Source organism: Bos taurus, chromosome 1 (genome assembly GCF_002263795.3).
Source record: "Bos taurus isolate L1 Dominette 01449 registration number 42190680 breed Hereford chromosome 1, ARS-UCD2.0, whole genome shotgun sequence".
In the NCBI taxonomy this organism is placed as follows: domain Eukaryota; kingdom Metazoa; phylum Chordata; class Mammalia; order Artiodactyla; family Bovidae; genus Bos; species Bos taurus.
This window is the reverse complement of record NC_037328.1, coordinates 1,553,477-1,570,931: the sequence shown is the minus strand read 5'-3', so window position 1 is coordinate 1,570,931 and position 17,455 is coordinate 1,553,477. Positions and strand designations below refer to the sequence as shown.

General features: G+C 43.7%; 1 long non-coding RNA gene across 1 annotated transcript; it reads left to right on the top strand.

The window, feature by feature from the left end:
* The first annotated feature begins 881 nt into the window (after positions 1–881).
* Positions 882–16,443, top strand: LOC112447091 (uncharacterized). The gene is made up of 3 exons (XR_003035164.2): positions 882–1,048; positions 13,641–13,717; positions 14,927–16,443. It is a non-coding gene; the product is annotated as an uncharacterized lncRNA (long non-coding RNA).
* Positions 16,444–17,455: the final 1,012 nt, after the last annotated feature.

Here is a 17,455-nt window from a genome sequence, read left to right as displayed (position 1 = left end):
ATTATTATTATCATTATTGATGTTATTATTAGAAATATCAGCAGAGCCATGCAGTGACTCATCTGTTATGGACTCCAGGCTTAACGACAAGGTCTCATTAGATCAGTCTTCCAGATTTTTCACCAGTGTCTCCGGTGGTGAACTCATCTTCCTTACCTCACAGTGACAGCCATCAAAATGCAGGTGTTTTAATAAAAAGTATTATGCTAAGCTCAAAGCATAAGGTTTTTCTTGCTGTTTTATCCTGTGGTACGTGGCCCTCTAGCACTGTTTATGGCTTGTTGGGTGTACCCAAAGTCCTTTGTAGCACTAACCTTAAGAAATATAAATGTCAGGAGGTGAAAACTGAAAAAGTAGTATGAAGTAAAACAACTGAGCTTCCCATTAGAGTATGCAAGAAGATGAAGCCTGGGAGCGCAAGAGCCAGAGGGGAGGTCAGTGGCTGATTTCATTAGCAAACAGGCCAGTACAAGGAGTCACTGGAGTTTATTGATGTGAAGCTGTTACAGGGTGAGCGCCAAGGCACAGACAGATCCAGTGCATGTGGAAGGGGCAGCGTGTGCCCAGCCAACGCACACAGCACCCTTTCAAGTGGGTCCTTTAACCACAGGACTTCTGTACCTTTTGTAAAAATGACGAAAGATCGGCTCATGTTCAATAGGTTTTAACTGGGAAGTGTATTTCATTATGTTCTAATTCTTGGAAACTTAGGGAATGAATGATGTAAACAGCAATTTTCAATCCTCTACCATGTTTAATGGAGCAGAATACTCTATTCTTCTACCTACTCACATAGTTACCTGACTATTAATAATAACTAATAGTTACCTATAAAATCTGCACAACAGACTCTTTTTTCCCTCTTTTGTACCTAGGGGAAAATGAGTACATAATCAATTTCTGGATTGCATCACCTTGGAAAAAATTTTCCCTGAGCTCCAAATCAGTATATTTGTACCATAATTCTAGATGGAGACAGAATGGCAGGATGGATGGAGATTTACAAAAGGTGGCTTTTCATTCTGACACTTTTGTCTTTGCTTGAGTGGTGAGTGGATCATCAGATCATATCTGCTTTGGGGAAGGAAGCTCCTGAAATGTTCAGTTTACTCAGGCATGGGTTTGTTTGACTCAGTCACACCATGAAGATGTGGCAACAAGAGGCGGGTGCTGGTGGGGACAGTGCTGGGAGGGGTGGGGTGAGTTGGGTACAGGAGGTGGATTTAGAGCAATCAGTTTGAAGGACTGACTCCTAGTTAACAGAGAGCTCTTTAGCATCTACAGTAGCCAAGCCTGGTCCTAGGCACAGGGCAGACAGGGGAGAATAGAGGAGACACCATCACTGCCCTCATGGTAGGCGTGCGGTTTTCAGGTTGTTTCATGCCAAAAGAATGAAATTTTGAGGAAGATGGAAGAGAGTGAGCATTGTTTACATGAGCTTCAAGTGGGCTTTTTTTCATTTGTACTTTCATTTAATTCCTCCAGCATTTATTATTGACCGTTTACTACACACAGGCTTTGTGCAAGACACTGGGGACACAGTGATGATCAAGCCCCATTTCCAGCACTTGTAGAGTTCAAAGTTTGGGAGGAGGGAGGTGTAGATATCCCGGGACAATATATCTGAGCTCTGGTAGAGGCAGGCTTGGAGGAAGAAGATGCAAACCTTGCTGAAAAAGATGTAGAAGGCTTCCTAGAAAGGGAAGATGGAGGTGTAGGTGTCCATCCTAAAGGATGAAGGAGAGGTTGTGGTACGACAGGGAGGAGAAGATTCCGGGAAGAGGGAATAGAAGAACTCAATTAGGGGACACGGACACAAGAAGAAGCTTTTTAAGCAGGGGAGGGCCATATGGAGAGCCTCCGTGGGAAATCTGGTTTTAATTTAATTGAAGACATGATGGGGGATCACAATCGAGTTCAACGAATAACTCGACGAAAATGACATTTGAAGTTGATAACGTCTGTGTTCAGGATCATGTCCTTAAACAGAGAATGTCTATTAGCAAGCCAATTAAGGCCCTTAATAGGCAAGAACAACAGTTGGAAGTCTCTCTGTAGGTCTTGGTACATCTTCAATCTCTTTAACCTTCTAGACCTGTGAGTCAATAAAGCTGGAGCTACAAAGTATCAAAATCTGTTTGATACTGCCCCCAGCCCTGGCTCTCAGCCTTGGCAGACATCAGAATCCCTTAGGCAAATGACTGAAAACTGCACATTCCCACCTCACCGCCTTTTCTGGATATTCTGTTTACCCAGATGAGGAGTGGCCGTCCAAAATCTATATTTTGTAAAGCTCCACAGGGATTCAGATACCTCACCTGGATTCAGACACCTCATCAACGTTGAGGTACCGACTTGGAGGCTCACGGGTGTTCTATGGGACTTCTCAGGTGGCGCTAGTGGTAAAAGAACCCGTCTGCCAATGCAGGAGACTTGGGTTGGACCCCTGGTTGGGGAACATCCTCCAGAGGAGGAAATGGCAACCTGCTCCAGTATTCTGGCCTGTAGCATCCCATGGACAGAGGAGCCTGGCAGGCTACAGTCCATAGGGTCACACAGAGTCTGACACGACTGAGGTGACTTGGCCCGTGTGCACCCACGGGTGTTTTATCAGTTCAGTTCAGTTCAGTTACTAAGTCTGACTTAGTGACTCTAAGTGTCCAACACTTTGTGACCCCATGGACTGCAGCATGCCAGGCTTCCCTGTCCATCACCAACTCCTGGAGTCTACCCAAACTCATGTCCATCAAGTTGGTGATGCCATCCAACCATCTCATTCTCTGTTGTCCCCTTCTCCTCCTGCCTTCAATCTTTCCCAGCATCAGGGTCTTTTCCAGTGAGTCAGTTCTTCGCATCAGGTGGCCAAAGGACTGGAGTTTCAGCTTCAGCATCAGTCCTTCCAATGAATTTCCTTTAGGATGAACAGGTTGGATCTCCTTGTTGTCCAAGGGACTCTCAAGAGGTGTTCTATAGGGTTCTATTTTAAATCGTAAATAGCCCTGGGGAGGTAGTGCTGCTCTGGACTTTCCATGGCTGCCTTCTCAGACACACCATAGGATTCCAGTGGCTTTATGGTGTGGAGTGTGGGGGTTCAGAAGAGGGCTCTGAAAGAATGTTCTGGAAGGGGTTTGGTGTGTTGGGGTGAGGAAGAAGGGGACAAGGTAGAAAAGGTCTAGGTGGTAGGAAGGGCTTCCAGAAGGGAGAGAAGGCACTTAAGATGCCTCCAGCTGCTGGGATTTTGCTGCGCATGCCCCACCCCTGAATCTGGAAGCAGGCTTATCTCCAGCCTCACCCCTTTCCGGTGGTGGGTGCTACATGTTAGCCAGCTAAGGAAATCCTTGGAAAGAAAAGACAGCACAACCATCAAAGATGGCTACTTTTCAACCTCATGAGTTGATCTGTGTTTCTAGAGTTCCTGGTACGACCGTCCCCGTGACTGCGGAGAGGGCTGGGGTTCTCTGCCCGGACTTTAAGCTTGAGCTGTCCCCTATCACGTGACTCCAAGGCTGTCGACGTCACCACAGAGAGTTTTTTCCTCAGAGTCATTCGCCATCTTCAGTTCTCTTCAGTCTTGTGTTCACCCATCTTCAGCAATTTGTGATGAAGGCGTTTATTTTTTCACCATGGCCTATGCTTACCACCCGCCTCCCAGTTTTCCTGTTGCATTCAGAAACTATTTTATTTTATTTTATTTTTTTACAAAGGAGCGCTCCTTCCTCCAATCCAACCTCAAAACAAATATGGTTTTGGCAGAACGAGCCTGCCTTGTAATGGCTGGCCTCCCATACCAGTCACTGTCACTTCCTTCACGTGTTTTCTCCCTTGGTTCCTCTTTATTTCTCTGCCCTTCCCCTCTGTTGGAGAAGGAACTGGCAAACTACTCCAGTATTCTTGCCTGGAGAATCCCATGGACGGAGGAGCCTGGTGGGCTAGAGTCCACGGTGTCACAAAGAGTCGGACGTGACTGAGCGACTTCACTTCACTTCACTTCCCCTCTGTGGGAATGAGGGTGGGCAGGACTCCTCTCACCGGGCCCTGCTTATTTGATGGTGTCCTAGAACTGACTGGTGAAAGATTCTGATCTCATATGGAGATCCCCCTTCAAAATCTCCACTGGCATCTAAGCTTTTGCTGCAAGGCAAAGACTGGTTTCCTGTCTACCGTGCTTATCAGTGTCTTCTCTTTCTGGAGTGAATTTGGTGTGCTTTGCTTTAGATGTGCCAGTTCCAACACATATTCTGTGTCCTGAGGTAGACAAAACGGGAAGGACCTCATTCCACTGCAAGAGGAGATTTCAACTTGATCGAATGTTCTTTCTCGCAAAATCTCCCCAGTATAAGCAGCCTAGCAGCCCTCAGTATCTGGGAACCCATGATCCTTCTGTCTTATTGCTTGGCTCCCTTTGCATGATCTAAGATACCTCTTGGTTGTTTCTTGAGCCAGGCAGTAGGATGCCATTTAAGGGTCTCGTGGGGAAGTCACATAGTTCACTTCTGTCATATCCCACTTGCTGTTAGTCATGTGACCATATGTAGTGAAGCTAGGAAATGTTGTTTTTTCCTGAGTTTCTATGAACTCAGCTGAATCCTTCATTGATTATTGGAAGATTTTTAAAAAAGTATTTCATGCATGTGTGAGAAGGCTGTGCATTTTCTAATTATTGGGTACAGAATTCTGTTTGTGGTTATTAGGTCAAGTTTGTTAATTGTGTTGTTGACTTTTATCTGCCCAACTTTTAAATAATTGAGACCTATCAAATAGTTGAAATCTCCATGATGAAGTGGATTTGCCCATTTTCCCTTGAATTTCTATTCTTTCTCTTTATATTTTGAAGCTAGTTAATTAGATGCAATCATATTTTGAATTGCTGTGTCTTCTTGGAGAACTCTTTCATCACTACTGAGTGATCCTCAAGTCCTAATTATGCCTTTTGTCTTGAAGTATGTTTTATCTAATATATGTCTGCTACCTTTTAAAAATTATTTAATTTTTAACTTTTTCATGTTTTAATGCTTTAGATATATCTCACAAATAGTACATATGTGAATTTTGTTTTTAAAATCTGATCTAAAAATTTGTTTTTTAATTGGAATATTTAGACCATTTATATTTATTTATTTTTTTGATGTATTTGTCTTCATTTTAAGTTTAGTAAAAAGATTTAAAATAGAAGATTTCTGCTTCTGTTATTTAGACATTTTCATATCTGTATCTTTTATATAGCTTAAACATGCTTTCATATCCTTTGAACATTTTCTCCATATTAATATCCACAACAACAAAAATTCCAAGATGTATGATCCCTTTTCTTTCACATACTTCTTGCAGTTTCTTTTGGATGTGTTTTTCCTGAGTATAATATCTTCAAAAAGTTTTAATGTGACTCTTAGTATGGCAGATTTCCTCAAGCCTGTATGTTAGATAATATTTTTATTACATTCTTATATTTGAATGACAACCTTGATGGGAATGGAATTCTAGTTCAAAGCATCTTTTCCAATGCTTTAAAACTGATACTCTGTTATCTTTTCTCATTTAACATTGTGTTTAAAAAATGTGATGTCCATTTTATTCTTTTTCATTTGCAGTTGATGTGCTCTTTTGGAGAGTTTTCAGATTTTTTTCTTTGAGTGCTGCTGCTAAGTCGCTTCAGTCGTGTCCGACTCTGTGCGACCCCATAGACGGCAGCCCACCAGGCTCCCGTCCCTGGGATTCTCCAGGCAAGAACACTGGAGTGGGTTGCCATTTCCTTCTCCAATGCATGAAAGTGAAAAGTGAAAATGAAGTCGTTCAGCCGTGTCTGACTCTTAGCAACCCCATGGACTGCAGCCCACCAGGCTCCTCCGTCCATGGGATTCTCCAGGCAAGAGCACTGGAATGGGGTGCCATTGCCTTCTCCATTTCTTTGAGTGTGGTTTTTCTTAAATTTCATTCTAGTGTGTGTAAGTGTTGGATTTTCCTTCTCTCTCCTTTTGGAATTCTATATACCCTTTCAGTTTGAAGTTATTTGTCTTCCTTAATTCTGAGGACTTTATCTCCATTGATTCCTCAAATATTTTCTTTTCTCCATTTTTATTTTATTTTTTCTTCTATTCCATGACTCCTGTTTTCTGGATACTGGTGCTTCTACAACTTTCTTAACTATTCTTTTATATTTTCTATTTCTGAACCCTATTTTCTTTCTGGAGACATCTCATCTGATATTCCAACTCACTAATTCATTCTCCAGCTGTATCCATTTAACCACGTAGAAGACTTACTGTGTTATTTATTCCCGTTATTTAATTTTCATACCTTATATTTCCCCCTATTTTTTTTTTTATTGTTTTGTTCTCATGAACAAGGAAAGAAAAGGGGGAAGTCCAAGAGAAAGCCCCACATAGGACACTCATATTTGGTATAATCCACCAAGCAATTCTTGAGCCCCAGTCTTCCCCTTCAGTGTCTGAGGTAGAGGCAGCCCTGGCTAGAGGAACTCAGAGATGATCATCCCAGCCCTGGGTTGGGAGAGCAGGGAATGCAGAGTCTACTCAGCTTTCACTTGTGTTCAGAAACGCTTCACAGGAACAGGACTTTTGAGCTGTTTTTTCTTTTTTTTTGCTCCTAGACCAGCAGTCTGGGCTATTACTATTAATTTCTGAAGGGGGAGAGCAGCTATTGATTCCAAGGCAATTGGAGGAAAGAGCAGAACTCAAACCGTTTTTCCTACTTTATCCTCCTAGAATGACACTGGCTGCTGTCCCTGGTTTTTCTTTTGTTTCCTAGATTTGGGGTTTCCTATCTCCATTCAGCTCACTCTGAACGAGACAGGTAATGGATTGTGTGACTTCTCCATTGCAGCAGGAATGGGAACCTTAGGAGGATACTCTTCAACCATGCTCTATTTGTCAGGCCAGAGAAAGGATATATACACTATCCTATTATATATTTAATTATATACATTATCATTGTATACATATATATGTACATATAATTATATACATATTAAGGAAGTATAAGATTTATATAAGTTAAGATAAAGTATAAACATGCCACTCCTGCATTATTGCCTGTGAAATTCCAGTGAATAGAGGATCCTGGCAGGCTACAGTCCATGGGGGTCACAAAGAGTGAGACACGACTGAGCGACTAACACACTATTTTATAGGAAACATGTATACATCTTATGTAGCATAAGATTTATCTAAATCTTATATGATTTATATGTGTATATATTTATATTTATTGTAAAGAACTTTTTAAAGATTCATTATAAAGACTTGGCTCATGTGATTATGAAGGCTGGGAAGTGCAGAATCTTCAGGGTGAATTGATTGGTAAGCTGAAAATCCAGGGGACCGTGGAGAGCAAGTGTCACAGTCTGATCCCTGCAGACAGGGTCTCAGTCTCACCAAAGTGAGCTCCACCCAGGATGTGTCTTAGTATCTAATCAGGAAATAAGGCCATGCCCTTTGTGGCTTCCAGCATCTTATGAATTCCCCACATCAAAGAAAGACAAAGATGCCTTTCTGTTGCTCTTACTCACATGGAAGCGACTGTACTGTTCCTATGGAAAGATTGACTCTCTACCCCATGACGAGGGTATCAGCTCAGGGTAACCATTGTTGTTGTTGTTCAGTCGCTCAGTCGTGTTGGCTCTTTGAGACCTCATGGACTGCAGCACACCAGGCTTCCCTGTCCTTCACCAACTCCTGGACTTTGCTGAAACTCATGTCCATCAGGTTGGTGATGCCATCCAACCATCTCATCCTCTGTCGTCCCCTTCTCCTCCTGCTTTCAATCTTTCACAACATCAGGGTCTTTTCCAGTGAATCAGCTCTTCCCATCAGGTGGGCAAAGTACTGGAGTTTTGGCTTCAGCCTCAGTCCTTTTGATGAATATTCAGGGTTGATTTCCTTTAGGATTGACTGGCTTGATCTTTTTGCTGTCCAAGGGACTCTCAAGAGTCTTCTCCAGCACCACAATTCAAAGGCATCAATTACTTGGTGCTCAGCTACTGGAAAAACCATAGCTTTGACTATATGGGTCTTTGTCAGCAAAGTAATGTGTCTGCTTTTTAATATGCCGTCTAGGTTTGCCATTGCTTTTCTGCCAAGGAGCAAGCATGTTCTAATTTCATGGCTGCAGTCACCATCCACAGTGATTTTGGAGCCCAAGAAAATAAAGTCTGTCACTGTTTCCATCAGCCTCTAGAAGATACTAATTGTGCCCTCTGTGGGGATGGAGAGAATGAGAATGATTATTTGATAGCAGACTAATGTCATGCAGAAACAAACATTCACATCAGTAGGGGGGTCAACTCATGCTGTGCTCTCCCTGCCATCTTGGGCTTGGCCCCCCCCGCTCTCTGCTCTCCTTCTGGCCCCTTCCACCATCCATCCCCAGTGGCAGCTGGGATGGGTCTTAGGAAGCCTGACTGCGCTTGCATTGCTCCACTGTGGTGCCTTCCAATGACTTTGCTTGCTGCTTATAGTAGAATCCATACTTGTCATCATGGGGCCCCCAGTGAGCCCCAACATCATTCTTCACCGTTTTCTCCATTGCTCACCCCACTCTGGCCACATTGGCCTCTCCCAAGGCTCCAAGCTCACTCCTGCCTTGGCTATTCCTTCTGTGTAACACACTCCTCCCCAGATCTTCATGTGGCTATCTGTCCCTAGTCGTTCATTCCACAACCTGAGTGTCAAGTTCTCTGAAAGCTTTTCTCAGACCACCGTTCTAAGTGGTCTTCCCCATCCCAGCGTGGTCCTATGCCCCATTACCCTGTTCTGTGCTCTTCATTGGCTGTATAACCATTATAACAGTGATTATAACAGTGATCTCATTGATTTGTTTTCTTATTTTTTTGTCTGCCCTCGCCCACTAGATTATAACCTTCACAAGAGACTCTGTGGTTTAATCACCTCGGTCTCTCTAGTGTCTAAAACTTTGACGTTCAGAAACAACAGGTACTCAGATATTGATGGAATTAATCACAGCTCTTTCAGTGCACTTCGCTCGGTTTGCTCTTTTAACAAAGCTTTTAAAATATTATTTCAAACAAAATGTGAACATGGTTTTGGGTGTTTTCCAGAGAAACTAGTTCATGGAGAAGCATTACAAAAATAAGACTCATTTGACAGAAATAGTATGGGATTCAGTTGGATCACAGTTTGCATTTGTAGGGGCGCATGTGAGGTCCTGAGCTATGGAATGCTTGCCTGTCTGACTTAAGGAGCTCACACAAAGTTCAGAATAAGCTTTTGCTTGTAACCTCCTCCTCTAAGTTCCTCTCTCATGCCCAGTGGCAAGGTGGCAAGAAGCAGCTGACGAAGGCGTGGGGCAGACAGGGTCAGACCTGGATCTCTGCCACTTTCTGACATCCTAACACCTCGGGGAAGATAGCAGCTCTCAGCACCTGGCCCAGGGTCTCCATGAAACCCTGGCACAGCCACCCAAAATGCCAGGGTGCTGCACAGGCAGGCAAGGGACCTTCAGTGGAGGGGGCTGGTGCTGACAGAGGCAGAGAAGGGAGCCAGGGGCCAGCCGGAGACTGTGCTGGAGGCTGCTGGGAACAGATTCATGTCTCCACCAAGGTTTCAAGCTATCCTCTGACAGTGCTTGTCAGGGGTTTTACCACTCTCCTGAATGTGTATGATTCAGCCCAGCTCAGCTGGCAGTGTGGAGGGGCAGTGAGGTGTTTCCCTTGTGCTGTGCCTCACCAGGCTCACGGGTGGTCGCTGGGCTCCTCCAGGTGGTCTTGGGTGGGTAGAGATTGGCATCCAAAGCACAAGTCAGACTTAATCTCCTTTCTTTTAAAATTAAAAAAAAATTCTATTGAAGTGTATTTACAATTTTGTGTTAGTTTCAGATGTACAGCAAAGTGCTTCAGTTATACATATACATATGTCAATTCGTTTTCGAATTCTTTTCCCATATATGTCATTACAGGGAATTGAGTAGAGTTCTCTGTGCTATACAATAGGTTCTTGTTGGTTATCTTTTTTATATGTGTATATATGTGTGTATATGTTTTTTTATATGTGTGTATATGTTAATCCCAACCTTCTAATTTATCCCTCCCTCCAACCTTTCTTCTTTGGTAATCCTAAACTTGTTTGCAAAATCTGTGTCTGTTTCTGTTTCATAAATCAGTTCATTTGTATAATTTTTTTAGATTCCACATATAAATGGTATCATATGATATTTGTCTTTTCCAAACTTATGTCATTTAGTGTGGTAGTCGTTAGAGCTATCCATGTTGCTGCAAGTGGCATTATTTCTTTTTATGGCTGAGTAATATTCCATTGTATATATGTGCCACATCTTTATCCATTCCTCTGTCAACCGACAAGCAGATTGCTTCCATGTCTTGGCTGTTGTTAATAGTGCTGCAGTTAACATTGGGAGCATGCGTCTTTCTGAGGTACAGTTTTCTCTGGGTATATACCCAGGGCTGGGATTGCTGAGTCATATGGTAGTTCTTTCTATTTTTAGTTTTTTAAGGAACTTTGAATCTACTTTCAAGGTGTATTTTCCACTAGAGATGTAAATTCCCATTTAAAAGTACAAAGTGAGAATTAAAACAGAGCCACATGAAGCCCAGAAAAAAAAAATCCCCCTGTTTTGTGTGTTGGGAAATAAAGGGGCATCAAAGGGTGAACAAAGTCAATTCAGGACCTTAGCATGTAGGTGGTTTTTGTAGCTGGGGCTCCACAAAAATTCTCAGAGATGGGGTGATTTGGGCGATGTCTATGAGGGGTCTGGTGTGGATGACTCTTTTGGTTCAGTTGGATTTAATTCAGGTATATGATCTGTGTCTCTGCTTCATGCCAGGCACTGTGCATAGGGTCTATCAGTTCCTGCCTTCTTGGACTTTATGTTTAGGCCGGGGATGCAAACAGACGTCCCTTCCACAGAAGTGTGATGACAGAGGGAGGCGGCTGCCTCCTTCTCAGCCAGACCTAGGGATTTAAAATCCCAAGAGTCAGTTCAAGTTCCTAACTCACCAACCTCTAGCTCTTTGAGTTTTGGCCAATTATTCAATATTTTTAAGGCTTTAGTTTTCTCAGCTGTAATATGAGGAAATGACATCTTCCTTGTTCATGTTATGAGGTTCATGTTATGAGGATCTGATGAGATCATTTATCTGAAAGCCCTTTTGAGCTCATAAGGAGAAATGTAAATTGTTACTGGGACCACCAAGAATTCAGTTTTGGAGTTTTCAGCGATAATCTTTTGCTGTTGACTGCTGTGTTGTGATGCTCCCTGTTAGCAATGGGATGTGAAAAGCTGAAAAAAGGTACAGAGATGCTCTGTCCAGTATGAGAGCCACATATGACTGTAAAGCCCCTGAAATAGACCTAGTCTGAACCGAGACGCACACAAGGATGTGAACTGTTGTAAAAAGAAAAAAGAGAGAGAGAGAGAGAGAGAAATAAGTAAAATCTCACTAACAATTTTTTTTGTATTGGTGACATGTTCAGATGATAATACATTGGATTATTAGGTTAAAGAAAATATAATTGATTGAATTACTTATTTAACATGGTTACTAGAAAATTTTAAACTACCTGTTTGGCCCACATTAGGTTACCCTCGTGGCTCAGATGGTAAGGAATCAGCCTGCAGTGCAGGAGACCTGGGTTTGATCCCTGGGTTGGGAAGATCCCCTGGAGGAGGACATGGCTACCCATTCCAGTTTTCTTGCCTGGAGAATTCGATGGACAGAGAAGCTTGGCGGGCTACAGTCCATGGGGTTGCAAAGATTGGGCAACTAACACACACATACACACACACATATTTTCACTGGAAGTACAGCTGTAGGGTTTCTCTTTGGAAATATCATTCTATTCACAGTACACATAAACATTCGTATAATTTCAGACATGAAGACTCCTTAAAGCCTCAGCTGCTGCTGCTGCTGTTGCTAAGTTGCTTCAGTCGTGCCTCAGCTATGTAACTCTAAAATGACTGTTTTAAAGGTGGTTTTCCATTTACACTCAACATACACACGAAGAATGTTCATATGAACATTGGATCACCTTTAGTGAGAAGCATTACCGTGTTCCTCCAGGCAGGAAAGGGTTTCTTCATCATCGTCATCTAAGAGGCTGTATGGAAGGCCCCTGGACACTGTGTGCAGTGCACTTGGATCTAGACGGGCAGGTTTCTGCAGAGACACGCCTGACGCATCACTACAGCTGTGTGGTTGAAACAGAGACACCCCAATGTGTCAGCAAGGAAGAGATTTTCCAAGGACCCCATGAACAACCACAGTTTCCTCCAACCCTCGAATCTTTTCCCCCTGTCACGGAAAAAAGACCAAACAGAAAGACCCAGCCTTTCGGTCCCTTTTTCTAATTCCCTAGCTCACTGTATTCATTCCCCAACCCTTTGAAGGATTACCCACACTGATTTTATCAGTGGAGGCAAGGTGGCTCAGAACAGCTCAGAAGTTGGCTGGCAGTCAGGTGGGTTGGAGGGTTGGGATGCAAATGCTTCCTAGGATTGGTCTCTTTTTGCCACTCAGCTGCTGTCAGAGGAAGAAGCAGGAAAGTAGAAGGAGTCGCGGGTGGGGGGCGGGGGAGGGAGGGAGATACTGGCCACGCCCACTCCCTTGCTTTTCTTCTGAGAAGGAAGCTTGGGTGTTCCTACCATGAACCAGGCGCAGGGGATTCCCTGGGGTTCTTGGAGTGCCACCTTTATTTTTTGTTCATTTTGTTTTGTTGTTTGCTTTTGTTTTTTGTTCATTTTTTATTGAAATATAGTTGATGGTGCAGACGGTTAAGAATCTGCTTGCAATGCTGGAGACCCGGGTTCAATCCCTGGGTCAGGAAGATCCCCTGGAGAAGGGCATGGCAACCCACTCCAGTATTCTTGTCTGGAGAATTCCATGGACAGAGGAGCCTGGTGGGCTACAGTCCATGGGGTCGCAAAGGGTCAGAAATGGCTGAGCAACTCACACTTTCACTTTCATAGTTGATTTACACTGTTGTATTAATGTCTGCTGTACAGTAAAGTGACTCAGTTATACATATATATACATTCTTTTTTTAAGTGTTCTTTTCCATTATGGTTTATCATAGGATACTGAGTATAGTTCTCTGTGCTATATAGGGAAACCATCTTTTCATGAATTCTTTCAGAGGAAAACCGCTAGATGCCTAACAGCAAAAATAAAGCCTCAAACCAGCAAGCAAAAAACCCAGTCTGTAGAATTTGTCCAGCTTGAGTTAGATGTGAGTCCTTGTCTAGAGGAGCTACAGAAACAAGTCGTGTCCCTCCGTGAAAGATGGGCTTGGAACGCCATCTACCCTCACACATGACACTGCTGAGGGCTTCTGGGTTGACTGGGATACAGTGAAATGCTGGTGTCAGTCACCTTCTGGAGGAGTTTGCTGGCCTGGTCCGCAAGCAGACCCAGCAGATCCCTGCCCAAGTTCCCCGAGTGGGATGACCAGTGGCGATATAAAGGGCAAGTGGACAAGTGAGTCTTTCTTTCTGAGAATGTTTTCACTGCAGTTAGGTTAGAAAATGATCCAGGGAAGATATAAACTAGCCCTTTCATTTAGCAAAATAAAATGCCTATCCCCTGGGTAATCCGTGGAGTAGATGTCGCAGCCAGAATCTTGTTCTTAAAGTTTTCATTTAATTTGCAGCCCCCCTTCCTGCCACCTGCCAGGATCAGGTTGGACAAGAAGAGAGGGAACAGCAGCCTGGCAGATGCTGCCACGTGGTATGTCCTTGTAGAATAGCTTCCATGGCATTTATGTTAAATAACCACTGGAAAATGTGAGGTGTCAATGATAGGAGGTGTCTGCGTCTCCTGGGGCTTTGTTCCAGTTTTAATGAATATGGACAATGCAGGGAATGTCTCAATTTTCAGAGCTGTGTTTCTTCATTAAACACTGTCACTCTTCACGGGGAAGGAACTAGACATTCCTGACACACGATTTGGCAGGTCTCAATCACAGACACTCCAATACTGGCTTTCAGAAACCTGTTCCAAATTTGGCCCAGGCTGTCAGACCTTGTCCAGGCACTGATTAGGAGAGGACCTCCAGGTCTGGGCAGAGAGCCGTGCTCTAAAATAATACTTGCTGAGTCTCCCAAGGAAATCCGGTTGAGGAGGGTAAGTGGATTGCTCTTCAAATGACCTCTCCCCCCTTGGGAGAGAGCAGATGGGGTGAAAATACTCGGTGTACCTCTGGTGTCCCCACAAGAGTTTCAGACAAGAGAAAGGACCCTCTGTGTATGAACCAAGTGAAGGTTTTGTTTGATTCCTAGCACACCTGTCCTCATCAGCTAATTCAACTACAGCACAGCTGGTGGCAGGGGCTTCCCAGGTGGCACAGTGGTAAAGAATCCTCCTGCCAATGCAGGAGACATGGGTTGGATCCCTGGTCAGGAAGACCCGCAGAGAAGGAAATGGCAACCCACTCCAGTATTCTTGCCTGGGAAATCCCATGGACAGAGGAGCATGGCGGGCTACCATCCGTGGGATTGCAAAGAGTGGGACTCGACTTAGTGACTGAGCATGCGTGAACAGCTGGTGGCACCTGTCGATTAAAATGGAAATTGTAAGGTAAAAATGCATTTTGTTTAGGAATTGGGGCTGTGTCTTCCGAGTGGTGCCTCATTCAGCATTTCTCAAAGCATGTTCTTGAGATCCTCCTGCATCAGAACCTGGGGATCTGTTTCAGTTAGATTTGAGGGCTCCTAACTACCAAATATGTGAGAACTGGAGCCAAAAACTTGCACTGTGCCAACCCACAGGCAATCCTGATATACCCTGAAGTTTGTGAGCCGGGGATGTAAAGAGAATGACATTTGTTTCATTTTGAACTTGTATGTCCATTGACGGGAAATTTTGAACCACAAAAGACAGGGATCCTTATGTGTCTTGTGTTTGCTGACTAATGGCGTGTATCTTGTCCTTTCTCAGTTATAGGTCACCATCTGCCAAATACAGTGTTTCTAAGAAGTTGTTTCTGTGCCTCTTCTGGAAAGAATTTGTCCTTCAGTATATGTGATTGCTACATGTTGATAAAAGCAAGAGAAAAACAATAAAACTGTTTTGTTGAGTTTCTCATTTTTCTGAAGCAAGCAGTTTTCAAGTGATAAAAAAGCAATTTAGTGAAACTTACTGTTCAGGAGCTTAATGATAGAAGGGATATGGGCCTGTGTATTCATACGCAGATCCTTGCACATATAATCATCCAAGAGTCTGAGTTGCTTGGTCCTCAAAAAGCATGCTTTTTGGAGTTTGCACTATACCTGAATCTAGAATGACGTTTGGTTGCTGAAAGGATGCTCATGTTAGATCAATGTAGCAGGGAGTCGAAAATTTTTTGATAAAGTTTGGATGATCTGAATTGCTTGTGTGTGTGTGTGCTATGCCAAGTTGCTCAGTTGTGTCCAACTCTCTGTGACTTCATGGATTGTAATCTGCCAGGCTCCTCGGTCCATGGGATTTCCTAGGCAAGAATACTGGAGTGGGTTGCCATTTCCTCCCCTAGGAGATCTTCCTTACCCAGGGGTCGAAACCGCATCTCTTGTGTCTCCTACATTGGCAGGCAGATTCTTTACCACTGTGCCACCTGGGAAGCCTTATCTGCACTGCTTATGTTAGGAAAAATTTAGTTTTAAGCTATCTGGTTACCTTTCAGTTCAGTTCAGTTCAGTCGCTCAGTCATGTCCGACTCTGACCCCATGAATCGCAGCATGCCAGGCCTCCCCTGTCCATTACCAACGCCCAGAGTTCACTCAGACTCATGTCCATCGAGTCGGTGGTGTCATCCAGCCATCTCATCCTCTGTCGTCCCCTTCTCCTCCTGCCCCCAATCCCTCCCAGCATCAGAGTCTTTTCCAGTGAATCAACTCTTCACATGAGGTGGCCAAAGCATTGGAGTTTCAGCTTTAGCATCAGTCCTTCCAATGAACACCCAGGACTGATCTCCTTTAGAATGGACCGGTTGGATCTCCTTGCAGTCCAAGGGACTCTCAAGAGTCTTCTCCAACACCACAGTTCAAAAGCATCAATTCTTCAGCGCTCAGCTTTCTTCACAGTCCAACTCTCACATCCATACATGACCACTGGAAAAACCATAGCCTTGACTAGACGGACCTTTGTTGGCAAAGTAATGTCTCTGCTTTTGAATGTGCTATCTAGGTTGGTCATAACTTTCCTTCCAAGGAGTAAGCGTCTTTTAATTTCATGGCTGCAATCACCATCTGCAGTGATTTTGGAGCCCCAAAAAATAACATCAGCCACTGTTTCCACTGTTTCCCCATCTATTTCCCATGAAGTGATGGGACCAAATGCCATGATCTTCGTTTTCTGAATGTTGAGCTTTAAGCCAACTTTTTCACTCTCTGCTTTCACCTTCATCAAGAGGCTTTTTAGTTCCTCTTCACTTTCTGCCATAAGGGTGGTATCATCTGCATATCTGAGGTTATTGATATTTCTCCTGGCAATCTTGATTCCAGCTTCTGCTTATTCCAGCCCAGCATTTCTCATGATGTACTCTGCATATAAGTTAAATAAGCAGGGTGACAGTATACAGCTTTGACGTACTCCTTTTCCTATTTGGAACCAGTCTATTGTTCCATGTCCAGTTCTAACTGTTGCTTCCTGACCTGCATATAGGTTTCTCAAGAGGCAGATCAGGTGGTCTGGTATTCCCATCTCTTTCAGAATATTCCACAGTTAATTGTGATCCACACAGTCAAAGGCTTTGGCATAGTCTGATTAGCTTAGGCAAGGCCTATTGCATTAGACAGCAATGGAAACAAATAACCCTTCCCCTACAAAGTAACAAGTGGCTCTTCAAACAAATAGTCCTTAATTACTGCAAAACCACTCTAGTTCTCTAACAGATCCCAAACCATGGCATCTAGGGACTGGCCACATGGAGTCAATGAGACAAAATGAAAACATCAACATTAGGCCAAAACTACATCTTTCTTCTTATGAACGGAGGAATCTTTTAGCCATCAAGGAAGCTCTTTGTAGTTTGTCTAGTTAACCTAGAAACACCAAGGTGGTGTCCTGGACAACCTAGCAAGCAAAGAAGAATGTTGTTTCCTTCATTGTGTGACTTTGGAGAGTCCTGAAAGTGTGTGCTGTGCTGTGCTTAGCTGCTCAGGAGCCCGCCAGGCTCCTCTGTCCATGGGGATTCTCCAGGCAAGAATACTGGAATGGGTTGCCATGCCTTCCTCCAGGGGATCTTCCTGACCCAGGGATTGAACCTGGGTCTCCTGCATCGCAGGTGGATTCTTTACCGTCTGAGCCTCCAGAGAAGCCCTTGAAAGTATATAGCCCACAAATTTATTAGTTTTAGAGGAGATACATTGATTTTGCTGAAGTTGTTTGGCCAGGAGGTTCTATAAAGTCCAGCCAAGCTTCTCTGCACCCTTCTCTATGCTATTCTATACTATGCTAAGTCACTTCAGTCGTGTCTGACTCTGTGTG